The 13615-nt window shown below is 37.8% G+C and overlaps 1 protein-coding gene across 9 annotated transcripts in view; it reads left to right on the top strand.

Annotated features, from left to right (window-relative positions):
• The window catches only part of rbm19 (RNA binding motif protein 19), a 308924-nt gene that overhangs the window by 247316 nt on the left and 47993 nt on the right, over positions 1-13615 (top strand). Inside the window, exon 25 of one of the 9 annotated variants that reach the window (XM_068055151.1) lies at positions 10395-10428. The exons of the other annotated variants lie outside the window; for them this stretch is intronic. The gene's annotated coding sequence lies outside the window, so the exon portion shown is untranslated. Of the gene's footprint in view, positions 1-10394; positions 10429-13615 lie in introns of those variants that run through there. 9 annotated transcript variants of the gene reach the window in all.

The raw sequence follows: 13615 nt of genomic DNA, 5'->3' as shown, positions 1-13615 counted from the left end.
AAACCTTTCGACTCCAGACTTCTTCAGTCTTGATACAGACATGGATATAAGAGCTAAACACCAAGGAAAGGATGACAGTAACTTCTCTCAACATGGAAGTATAAGTATGGCACCAAGGACCCCTAGCAAAACTGAAGTGAATGGGTGGGGATGGAGGTGTGGTCCAGAGGGAAAGTTCTGCAGTGACAGGAGTTATACCTAAAATAAAAGGAGGTTGCAATTGTTTGAGGCCAGTCATCGCAACCAGTTAAAATTTAACAGTACAGTGGCAGAGGAAGAAGGAAAATGGGCAGGGAGACAGACCACTGGATTCCCACCTTCGAGAATGTTGGCAGTAAATTTTCCTGACCTTCAATCCTTTGCGTTTAAAGAACAATGAAAAGTTAAGGCTGCCCAAGAAGCTGGCAAAAGAAAGTTGGTAGTACTTGTGGAAGGAGCTGCAGGAAATGTGCTGGTGGCCTTGTTGGAGGAAAAGGCCCTAGTTGTGGTCACCTATTTCCTCACGCCTGCCTCCATTCCTTCAGCAAAGTTTCCAGTGGCTCAAGCAGGGCCTTTTTCCAAAATATTAAAATGGCATCCTGTTGCAGCACTGTCCAGCTTTACTTGCTGGAAGTGTTTTATTTAATTCATTCATAGGATCTATATGTCGCTGGCAAGGTCAGCATTTATTCCCCATCTCTAATTGCCCTAGAGAAGGTGGTGTGGAACTGCTATTGCCCATGTAGTGTAGGTACTACAACAGTGCTATAAAAGCAAAATACTGTTGAAGCTGGAAATCTGAAATAAAAACAGAAAATACTGGAAATACTCAGCAGATCTGGCAGCATCTGTGGAGAGCAAAAGAGTTAACGTTCAGGTTGCTGACTTTTGATGAAAGAACACCAACCTGAAATGTTAACACTGTTTCTCCCACAGTTTTGTTAGTTATGGAGTTCAAGGATTTTGACCCAGTGACAAAAGAAGGTATAACAATATGTTTCCAGGTCAGGATGGTGTGAGACTTGGAGGGGAACTTTCAGATGGTGGCATTCGCATGTGCATGCTGCCCTTGTCCTTCTAGGTGATAGAGGTCACAGGTTTGGGAGGTGCTGTTGAAGAAACCTTAGCAAGTTGCTGCAGTACATCTTGTAGATGGTACTTCCTACAGCCACGGTGCGTTGATGGTGGAGAAGGTAAATGTTGAAAGGTGGTAGATGGGGTCCCAATCAAATGGGCTGTTTTGTCTTGTATGAAGTGGCACACATCCAGGCAAATGGAGAGTATTTCATCACACTCCTGACGTGCCTTGTAGATGGTGGAAAGGCTTTGGAGAGTCAGAGGTGAGTTACTCACTGCAGAATACCTAGCCTCATGCTACTCTTCTAGCTACAGTATTTATGTGGCTGGTCCAGTTAAATTTCTGATCAGTGGTAACCCCAAGATGTTAATGAGGGGGGATTTGGCGATGGTAATGCTGTTGAATATCAAGAAAAGGTAGTTAGACTCTGTACTGTTCGAGATGGTCATTGCCTGGCACCTGTGTGGTGCAGATGTTACTTGCCACTTATCAGCCCAAGCTTGAATATTGTCCAGGTTTTGCTGCATGCAATGATGGACTGTTTTGTCATCTGAGGTTGTAAATGATACTGAACACTGTGCAATTATCAGCGAACAGTCCCACTTCTGACCTTATGATGGAGGGAAACTTATTGATGAAGCAACTAAAGATGGTTGGGCCTAGGACAATGCCCTGAGGAATCCTGCAGCGAAGTCCTGGGGCTGAGATGATTGGAGGACAATCATCGCAATCAATGCAGCAGCTGTTGATGATTATTCTGCTTTTCACGTTTACTTCTCTAGACCAATCTTTTGTTTTTTCTTTGCTTATTCCATCACCACCCCCTTTTGCCTTGCACCATCATCCCTTTTGTCTTTTTATCTCTCCTGCCTTCCACTCAATCACAGACCTTCCCTTTTGTTCTTCCACCCTTCCCCTTTCCCTGCTTCTACTTGCTTAAAACATTTTACAACGCAAAATACTTCCAGTTCTGATGAAAGGTCATCAACCCAAAATGTTTCTCTGTTCACAGATGCTGCCTGACATGCTGAGCATTTCCAGCATTTTCTGTTTTTATACCACAACCATCTTGCTTTGTCTGAGGTATGACTCCAGCCATTGGAGAGGTTTCCCCCGATTCCCATTGACTTCAATTTTACTAGGGCTCTTTGCGACATTAAAAACATTGTGTATTTATATTGTGCCTTTCACTACCTCAGGACATCCCAAAGCATTTACAGCCAATGAAATGTAGTCACGGTTGTAAAGTAGGAAACAAGGCAGCCAGTTTGCACACAGCAATCTCCACAAACAGCATTGTGACAATGACCAGATAATCTGTTTTTGCGATGTTGAGTGAGGGATAAATATTGGCCAGAACACCAGGGATAACTCTCCTGCTCTTCAAAATAGTGTCATGCGATCTTTTGCGTCCACCTGAGAGAGCAGACGTGGCCTCAGTTTAATGTCTCGTCTGAAAAACAGCCTCCAACAGTGCAGCACTCCCTCAGTACTGCACTGGAGTGTCGGCCTTGATCTTTGTGCTGAAGTCCCAGAGTGGGACTTGAAGCCACGACCTTCTGACTCAGAGGTAAAAGTGCTATCAACTGAATCACAGCCAACAAATGCTGTCTTGATATCAAGAGCAGTGACTCTTGCTTCACCTCTGGCATTCAGATCATTTGTCCATGTTTGGGCCAAGGCTGTAATGAGGTCTGGAGGCAAGTGGTCCTGGCAGAATCTAAACTGAACATCAGTGAGCAGGTTATTAGTGAGTAAGTGCTGCTTGATAGCACTGTTGACAACCCCTTCCATCACTTTGCAGATGATTGAGAGTGGACTGATGGGGCAGTAATTGGCTAGATTGAATTTGTCCTGCTTTACAAAGACAGAACATATCTGGGCATTTTTCCACTTTGTCATGTAGAAGCCTGTGTTACAGTTGCACTGGAGCAAAAAGGCTAGAGGCACAGCTAGTTCTGGAACACAAGTCTTCAGCACTACAGCCGGGATGTTGTCAGAGCCTATAGACTTTGCTGTATCCAGTGAGATCAGCGGTTTCTTGATATCACATGGAGTGAATCAAATTGGCTGAAGACTGGCATCTGGCAATGATAGGGACCTCGGGACGAGGCCAATTTGGATCATCCACTCGGCACTTCTAGCTGAAGATGCTTACAAGGTCTGCTGAGTTGCCTCTGTGTGGTTCAAGTAGACAAGAGAGACCAATAAGCATCTATAATAACCCTATCCAAATTATCTCTGGTGTCAAATCCATCCTGGAAGAAAATCCAGTCATCTAGTTTGACACACGAAGAGTGGTACCTTGTGAGGTACCAGAGAAAGGCAGGTGCCCATGAAACTTTACCCCAGCATGAGTCAGCATCATGGGGTGGAATTGTAGGAAAAAGAAGTAGAAATGGTCTATTTGAACAAAAGTTTGTGTACATTAGTAATCAAAAGTCAAAATAACTTCTTTACATGTTACAGAATCATACCAAATAACAAGTTTGTTCTGTTTTTTTTAATTGGACTCCAGCTTACTGGTTACTTATTTGGGTTTTTTTATAATCTGTCATATATACTGGTAGTTCATGAGTCCATGAACTTGCTTGAACAAAGCCCATGAGACAGAAATTTTTCAAATCACTGACCAAGGTAGTTCTAGTATTTATATACAGTGGTTCCAAAAGAAAAACTATTTCTTCTCCGTATGATTTACAAAATCAACAAGCAGTAGACAGATAGAAAATATGTTTCAGAGAAGCTGAGTGACTTGGTTACACAGAAATATTTAAAACTTAAACTATCTCAAGCAAGTATTAACTACTTTTTAAAAGATACCTGTTGTGATTTTGCCTTTTTGTTTTGTAGGTAGTCTGTTCAGTTTATAACCCAGCAAGTATTTCTTATTTCTCCAGCTGCATTTGTCCACAGCAAATTTGGGTGAGATCTGCTGACTTTTGAATCATGCCAGGTGATTGTGATTGCTTAATGCTCTCCTACAATAAGTAAATCTTAGGCACAAAGCAATTTGACAAATTGCTCAAAGGTTTTAAGGAGCTTATGCAAAATGCCTGAAAACTTAATGGCAGTGAAATGCATTATCACCCTCCGCTGACACTGTTGACCACTCCATTCTCCTGCAACTTCTGTTCTTCACCATCCATTTCCACAATGGTGCTCTGTCAGTTTCTCTCCTGTGCATCCCAAAACAGTCATCTTCATACAGTTTCACCTCCTCTGTCTGCATGATCAGCACTGGTGTGCCTGAGGGCTTCCTTTCCTGTCACTTTTTTCCCTGCTTAACGTCCACCTCTACAAAAAGCTTTGAACTTCCTTTTGCATGGAGGGCACTATGTACATGCGAGTTGAATTTGTTGACAGCTGAAACCAGTTAATTGTTCTGCGTTAGTAGAACTAATGCTGTTCCATTAAGCAGTTTTTATCCACACCTATTCAAGTATATTCAGAATTGATCAGTTTTGAGAAAATGCAAATCCTGAAGAGCCAGTGTCAAAGGTATCAGAAAATTTGAAGGATGAAAGCCTTTATAAAATGTAACAGCTTCCACCTGTGCTCCCTCCCAGTGTTAAGGGGCGGGGTGGGGGGGTGGGGTTGGTGGTGCTGCGGGGCATGTCTGAGGGAGTTCCCAAGCTCTCCCAGGAAATTCCTCTTGCTTCTAAATGGTTGTGTTGTGAGCAAATCATGGTACCAGGTCATATTACTGCACATTATAAGATTATTCTATCTTTGTTGATTCCTAAGTCTTTGTGCTGTCGGTATCTTAGTTTTTTTCCTGCTTCTCTATAATATCTTGAGAATATTCATTTTATTCTGCATGTAAAGGTCTGGCAGTTTGGTATTTATTAACTTTTGGGGTAGACAGGAGAACATGTTGATAACATGTTGAACTCTTCTGTGTAATATTCCACAGTTAAAGGATAATATTTAATATCATTGCACACTACCCCACTCATGCCATGCATAATGCAGCAGGTTTTAATTCATAGAAGACTGTCTGCTGATGGAAACTGCTTTATTAGTGTGAACACAAATTAAACATAAGTTCTGGAAGAAAACCTGTGTCATAAAACCAATAACTTCAACTTTGATTAATTACATATTAAGAAATGTAAATACTATTGGCAGTAGTGCAATACAAATTACTTTTAGCAAGTAAAATGATGTGACTATTGACAGAACATTCAAGCTCACATTTTTCACGTAAAAATCTAGGCAGAGAAAAACAAAGTAACTGAAGTAACTCACCAAAAAACTTCTGTAATTACCAAAGAAAGTTGTTGTGAAGGAAATTGAATTAATATAGCCTTTCAGTTGTTAGGCAGGTAATGTTTATTAGAATGTGCAACCTGTGTGAAGTTAGGTGTAGTAATGGTAGGTGATGTTGCTCAGTGCACAACACCTTTATTTTATTTACTTTTATACTTGAATGAAGATTTTGTAAAATTCATCTAATGTATTTCTGAATTGAGAGCAATTTTCTCATTTGCCATAAACACATTAGAAGTTTAGAAATGGGAATTGGATGGGCTTTTTAAAGCTATTTTCTTAAACGTCTTCAAGGTGTGAAATAGTGCATAGGCTTTTTGTACACCAGGTCTGTTTGCACCTTCACTGTTTATTACTGCATTTTGCTTTCAAAGCTGTGGGATCCCCCATATACACTTAACTCACTGCCGCACTTGAATAAAATAACTGTTCATTATTCACTGGCTCTTGCTCATACTTCGACATTTTCATAGATAATACAGTGTAATTATTCATTCATGACAAATGATTCTCTGCATATTTAAAAAGAATGGTGAAAATACACCTACAAAAGTGAGGCAATTAAAAAAGAGATGTGAGAATTCATGAATTATTTTGCATTTTAAGTCATTCTGAACAAGCTGTATAGTATATGAGTATATGATTCAACTTTACTGGAACAATACATTTTAGGTTACTGAATTTTGAAAGGCGTTAGTATAGTTAATTTAAATTTGTCAGAATTTGAGCACAGCTAGAAACTTATGACTCATTTTAAGTTTTTAAACAGTTATATTAATATATAGTCAGCTTATACTTTAAAATATTGGATTTTAACATTATGTCTTAACTGGATGACCTGGCAAAGGTGCAAACAGTAATAGGAAAAGCTGGACTTTGGCTCATTCTTGGAGCAGAATTTCTTTCATTTGTTCGTGTATTAAACTTGAATTTTTGCTGGGTTTTTGGCACAGTTTTTTTGGAACATCAGTGAAGGTTGACCGGAATTTCAGCACTTCGCACAAATTATTTTTGAATTGCAGTAACAATTTGAAGGGAAAGGCAGAGGCGTTCTGTGCCAGCTAGCTCCAATAAACAGCAAACTCTTATCAGCATTGGTAAAGACTAGGAGAAAGTTATTTGCCTTGTCTTTCAATGGAAATGTAGTATGGGGACAGGAATATTGTTTTTAAAAAATGAAATAAGATCACAAATAAGAAACACAAATTTTGAGGAAACTTAAGACTAAAAGACGGCCAGTGGCACATCTCTAATAGCTTCTCAGTGATGCATCATTAGAAAAAATCATATTGTAGGCAGAAGTAAATATTCATAATTATATGATTTTACTTGAATGTCTGTATTTCTGTTCACATTTGAATATGATGTTCGCTGAACTTAATACCAATAATTTGACAACTAAAAATAGGTAGTTCCTAAATTCAGTCTGCAACTTAAATTGAAAGCTGATATGTATTGGTAGGTGGCCCCTGTGTGGAAACTGGTCTCTGCATTCTATCTTTGCAAGAGGTGTCACAGGAAGAAATTACCTCCATTATTTTAAAATTCTAGCATTGTTCTTTGGAAAAGCAGATTCACCGTAGATTTAATCTTTATGGCACTTTGAGTTTCTGATCTTGGCTCTTTTTCACAAGGAAAGACGTCATGCAGAGCACCATATTTAAGTTAGCTATATGAGCCTCCTTGAAGGCAGTTCAGAGTAATAATGTGAGCAGGCTTGAAGCAGGTGAGTTGGAATGGGTGCATGGCCTGCATATGGAAGCAATGTAGATGAATCTTCCCCTCAAAAAATCAAATCACTGCTGTAAATTTTGTAGTAATTGACAATTACTAAGCCATTTGAGGATCGTAGTACCTTCCAACATAATGGAAATTATCAGGCAATGCCAGATTCAATCTTAAATCTCCCTTAATCTTAAATTGACCCTTTGGTGCCTTTCAGAGATCACAGATTCATACTTTAGGAGTGTAGTCTGAAAAATAAAATAGTAGATCAGCCAAAACAAGAAATGGGACGAGGGAAAATTGAAGTATTGGCATAAAAAAGAAAAGAGAAGCTAAAAGAATAGGAAATAAATCAGCAACACTTAGTTTTGGAAAAAGATAGACCAGTTTTGTTCAAAGTCTAGATCAAGCTAGAAATTAACATTTTGAGCACGCCGCACCCCTATAGCTGCTACATAAAGAATAATGGGAATTGTTGCATTTTTGAGCATTTTACATATATCGGAAACAATTGAAATATTTTCATTTGGGTTGTGAATCTAAGTTTTGCGTGATAACTTATCTTTAACTCTACTGCAGCTTGAAAACTGTAATATTGCTGCATTGAGAAGAAGGTATGGTTTTTCCTTTAGGGTGCTACAATGTTATTTACATAGTCTTTGACCCACACTGACTTTTTTTGCATAATACATTTGATATACTGTAGCTTTAGGATATGTCAGTTTAGTCTGGTTCCATTTGACCTGAAAAGAGAAAATGCAGTTACCCTTTTAATGGAGATGTCAATTTGAAATGAGCATCATTAATTTGTGATAAGGAATGGTGGCTGCTATCACAAATACTCTATTTTGCTTTTCGCAGCTAATTACATGTGTTCAAATTTGATGCTGTGTAGGAGAACTTAGTATCATGCCAAACAACAGATGTGTTAGTGAGCCACTTAAAATAACATGTTGTAAGCTTCTTGTCATGTAGATAATGATCCTGGTCTTAGGGCGAGGGTCTGTTTACCAACATTAGGATGTGTTTACTGCTCTCATGTTTTTGAGGTGATGTTGACGATGATTGTAGAGGATGAATCTGGAGGTTGGTTCAACCCTACTTCTCTGGATGATGAGCAGCAAGCTTCAAAAGCCACGTCAGTATAATAATGTGCATTTAAAAAAATGTAGCTTGTTTCAAATTTGGCCTCTGTAATAAATACCCGTGTATTTCAAAAGCAGGCTGCATAGCTGAAGGCTATGTTGTGAAGTTACTTAGAATTCAGCCGTTAGATCTGTTCTCTGATGGCTGAGCGTGATTGACACTTACAAATTACCCAGCTGAAAGTGTTGAGTCTTTGACCCCGGAGTAACATCTTCAGTGCGGCTGAGATTTCCCAGCATTTTGTCATCTAATTACTGCAAATCCCTTGAAAATTCACTTGATGGTGAATTTTTAATGTGGGGCAATTTCAATGTGATGCATAGCGCAGATGGTCACAGTCCTAGTTTGTAAAATATGATTCAAATAAAATACTATTTTTCTGTTTTATATCCTTCTTTGGAATGGTGCTGGTTTTCCCACTTACCATTTTTTTAAAAAGCATCATAATATAATGAGCTTTATAGTTTAATGGGAAATGCTACACTGGTGGCACTAGCTTATGTAACATTACCTGTCACCTCTTTTGTTATTTTTGCTGCTTTTGGAATGTTTATCATATTTTACGAAATACTATTTCTTGAGGTACAGAACAAGTCTAATTAAAGCTGACATCCTGCAAGTTTTTTTAAGCTTTTTACGTAGTGGTATTACTTAAAATGAATCAAGTTCCAAATCTCTTCAAAGGAGAACACAAGCATAATATGAAATTCCAAAAAGAAATGTCCACTTCTTGATAGGCGTGTACAATGTCCCCTTGCGCTTGTGGGAGAAGGCAAGAAAGAAATGATAATTTTCAGATTAGATGCAGCTAAAATGTTAAGTAGTTTGTCATGTTAGTTTGTTAAAGTTTTCATAAGTGGAATAATAGTTATAGATCAATCCTATTTTCTCAGAACCAGCATGTTTTCGTACTACCCCTCTACTTCTTACTAGTAATCTGGAACATTTTTAATTTCAGCCAACTTTGGAAAACTATTTCTTAATTTTATGTAAGTGCAGCCATTGTTTTGAAAAAATGTCACTTACACTACTTTCCAATGAATTAGTTGGATTAGAAAAAGGTTTGGTAATAAACGGCACACACAAGAATTTTCTAAACTTTTTTTGTGAAAATGACTTGCTCTGTTTAATATATACGCCATAAATTTGCAGAAGTCACCCATAGGTTAAACATTGAAATGTGTTAAAAATGTCTGGGTGTGATGTGGATTCAATTGAATTGCATATATGTATTAATTAGAAAAAAAGGAACAAAATCAGTGTATTTCAATTGTATTGTATTTTATGGACAAGTCCTAGTGATGTAGAGATGGCTGAGAATGTCTCTGCGAATGTAAATAGGAAATTGAAAGTTAATAAATACAGGAGAATGCTTGTTTAGGTGTGAGTTTGTGTAAGTGTAAATCGGTAGGGAAGGGATATGGGTATGGAATAGTTAAGGATAAGTGACTTTGTCAGGTACTGTGCATTCATGGAAAGAGTATACACTTTGGAGGCTTTTTTTATTTGTTTTGTGGAAATTAATAAAGAGTTGGTGTGAATATTACTGTTATTGGTTATTGTGAAATTATGATTATCATTCTTTGTTTAGAGCCACTAGAGGCAGATGTACCGCTAATGACTACCTGAGAAATGCATTGTCGTATCATATAATGGTGCAGAAAAATATCTCTTTCGTTTCTATTTCTCCATACCACCTCCCCCACTTTCAAACCTTCCGCAAAATCCTTTAAACCTTCTTGTCTGTCTGTGTCTTCCTCCTACTCAATATTACATGTCTGGATATCTGTAAGGAAAGTCTGTAAATCAATATCTGTGCCCTTCCTTGGTTGTCGTTTTTGACATCTGTTGTATGGGACGATTAAGAGATGACTAAAATACGGTGAAACATAGGTTAGCTTCCAGTGAGATCCCCATGAAGGAAAATGCAGAATTGCGTTAGATGTTAAACTTTTCTTTAAGCCCTATGAAAAAGCGCTTATTTTTAATATATGCTCCTAAATCCTCAACTGTTGGTGACCTATATATAGTCAAGTTTTAGTGCATTATGCAAGCAGAAAATGAACAGGAATGGGGTACAATGACATACCAACAAACATCTGTCAAATGATATATCAGCTACTTCACATCATAATGCTTTTTGTTGTTTTGCTGCCGAAACTTGGCTCCTAAATTTTGTGTTTTTGTCATTCAGCTGGCAGGTACTGAGCATGAGAAGCCTACTGTACATTTCATATCACAGGTGTGAAAGTACAAAATTTAAGGTAAAAGTTGAAATTCTACACTCGCTCATTTGCACAATTCATCTGCAAGGAGTGGAAATATTTTCCTTCTGATGCCTCAGTCCTGACTTTTTGCAGAATCTGCTTCAAAAATGTTATATTTAAATAATTTGCCGTTGAACTAATTAAATTATTTTATGACTATGAACATCAAGGCATTATTTGTCAAGTAACATGCTCTTCAGTCTTTGCTTTCAGAAGATTAGAGAAGGCAGCCAACTGCATAACTGAATTGCAAATATATGGCACTAAGCTGTAAGGACAGGATTTTTAAATATGTTTAATATATACATATTAAAAAATATGTATGGTCTAAATGAACTGCATCTAAAATTTTAGAATTACTTCACAGAACTTTTATTAAATATCCTATTCTGGGGGACACTGCTAGATTCTGGTTTTTAACTCCAGTTCCACTTAGGGGATTTCCAATATGATGACCAAACACCTCCAGACAGAGGTGAAAACTGCCTGTGGAGTATTATAACATCATTCATGCTCAGAATTAGTCACCTTTAAAATTATGTGAAGATAATCTTTAAAAATGCATTATGTATTATCTTAGCATCCATTAATGTACCTTCCCCAACACTTTGATACTTAAGCCAGAAAATTTATAATTGCAGGTTTATAATTTGTAAGATTAATTGTATAAGTTGGTTATATGAACAATACTTGCAAATGCTGTATTGTGAGCTATGCATACTGCACTGCTCAACCTGTTTCTGTATTAAAGTTAGACATGTACGATTAAAATTAGCATAAGACTGATGAAATGAAAAGATGTCAGTTCTATGGCAAGCTCCTCTGATGATGAGGGTTGAAATTCTGTGAATATGAATTCCCTATGGATCTTGCAAGGTAGAAGATTTTAATTTTCACCCTCGAGACAGACCGTCTGATGGCACTTTTTTCAAATGGTAATTTCTCAGTTTGTAGCTAGAAATCACCCAGGCTTGTCTGGCTGATGCGTATGAAGGGAATTGGAGAGGATGATTTTCAAGGGCTTCGTTCTCACCTGTCAGTCCTTGCTGCAAGGAAGAATCAGAAAAAATGATTTGGGTTTGACGTTAGGGGTGAAAAAGCAGGGGTCAGAATGGAAAGGATGCAATCAGGATGCTGTGTGGAGGTGGTTGTGAGCACAATGAGCATTGTTGCTGAAATGTTAAGAACACTTCATTGTGTTTGAGTGCTGATTGATCATTCTTTTACTTGGCATTAGTCCTGCCGGGGGACACCAATGAGTACTAATTTTCTATTTGAAATACACACACTGTCTTAAATGCACAGACAAAGACTAACTGTTTGATTATTGAATTTCTGACAGCAGAAATGAGATTAACTGGCAGTGAAATTACAGACTACAGGAAAAGAAAATACCTTCTTATGCAGCATTTTGGGAAGACAAATTCAAAAAAAAACATCTTAAAGAGGTATAATCCTTTGTAAACTCCTGATACTGTGGCATAAAATACAGTGGATGTCCTGGAAAGGAGGCTGGATAAATTAGCAACTACACTTCTTTGTCCTCCTGTTTTGAAAGTATTAACCAAAGGCTTCACAAAATGATGCATGATGATCCTGTGTTTTTATACTTTTCTTACTATTGCTTCAAGTACCTTTTGTAAGAAGGTAAATTATTTGACTACTTAAACTTGAATTTTGGTTAAAACTGTGAATCATTCTAGCAAGCCAAACTAGCTTTTAAATCTTAAATTACTAGCGCCATTTCTAGTTGGGCTGTAGCAGAGCTTAATGCCCTTCATGTACTTGCCGAGAATTCCATTTTTCAGCTCAAGTGACTGCTTGAAACATGCGTTGAAATCTTTCTTGGTTATTGTTCTAGGCTGATCTAATACAAAATTTGACACATTTTATAATTTCAAATCATAAAAGTTATAATTGCAGCATTGCTTGTCTTAGCTATTTCTGTCTAATCAAATTAGCTGGTATGTTACCGTGCAGTTTAATCCATTAAGATTGTATTTGAATGACATTATATACATAGCTTTAGCCATATCACATCCACAATACAGATACAGTCTGAATGGCGTAAACGGGAAATGAAAGTATATGGATCACAGCGTCTCTCCTATAAATTTCAGAAAATACTCATCAAAAATAATTGTTTTTCCTTTTCTTGCTACCATAACTCTTTGTTCATTAGATTAAATTTTTGTCTGTAGAGAGTTTGGTTCTGTAAGTTAAGCTTGCGACACAAATAGCATAGGTCCTTTTAACCTAACAACCATATTGTTATCGACAGCTTTCAGGAGCGTAACTTTGCTTTGGAGCATTTGAATTTGTAATGAATGCACAAATGCAAAATGTGATCCAAAATTTAGATTTTTTAAAAAATAAGTTATGGCAGAATAATTAATTACTTTGTAACTGTGAAACTGATTGAGTGAATGAGGAGCAGAAGGTTGTTGCCTTCTAACTGGTACATCTTATTCACGGGGGCATGTTTTTATTGTGATCATGAAGGTTTAAATTATGAATGTTAAAGTCCATAAAGTAATTTAAAAATGAGCTCACTTCAAAGCAACATTTCTTTGCAGCTGCAAGTATAGGAACTTGAGAACATAGGAACAGGAATAGGCCATCCAGCCCCTTGAGCTTTTCTGCCATTCACTTAGATCAAGGCTGATCTGTATCTTAACTCCATTTACCTGCTTTGGTTCTGTACCCTTGCCTAACAAATATCTATCGATCTCAGTTTTGAAATTTTCAAATGATCTAGTCTCAACAGTTTTTGAGGGAGAGTGGGAGAATTCCACTACCTTTTGTGTGAAGAAGTGCTTTCAGGCATCATCTCTGAACAGCCTAGCTCTTATTTTAAGGTGATACCTGTTTGTTCTGGACTCCCCACCAGAGGAGGTATTTTCTCTATATACTTTTATCAAATCCTTCAGTCGTCTTAAACACGTCAATTAGATCACCCCTTTGTCTTCAATTCTTTTGGGCCTCCTTATCTCGAGAGACAATGGATACGCGCCTGGAGGTGGTCAGTGGTTTGTGAAGCAGCGCCTGGAGTGGCTATAAAGGCCAATTCTGGAGTGACAGGCTCTTCCACAGGTGCTGCAGAGAAATTTGTTTGTTGGGGCTGTTGCACAGTTGGCTCTCCCCTTGC

The sequence above is a fragment of the Heterodontus francisci genome, chromosome 23 (genome assembly GCF_036365525.1).
Source record: "Heterodontus francisci isolate sHetFra1 chromosome 23, sHetFra1.hap1, whole genome shotgun sequence".
In the NCBI taxonomy this organism is placed as follows: domain Eukaryota; kingdom Metazoa; phylum Chordata; class Chondrichthyes; order Heterodontiformes; family Heterodontidae; genus Heterodontus; species Heterodontus francisci.
This window is presented reverse-complemented; position numbering and strand designations above follow the sequence as displayed.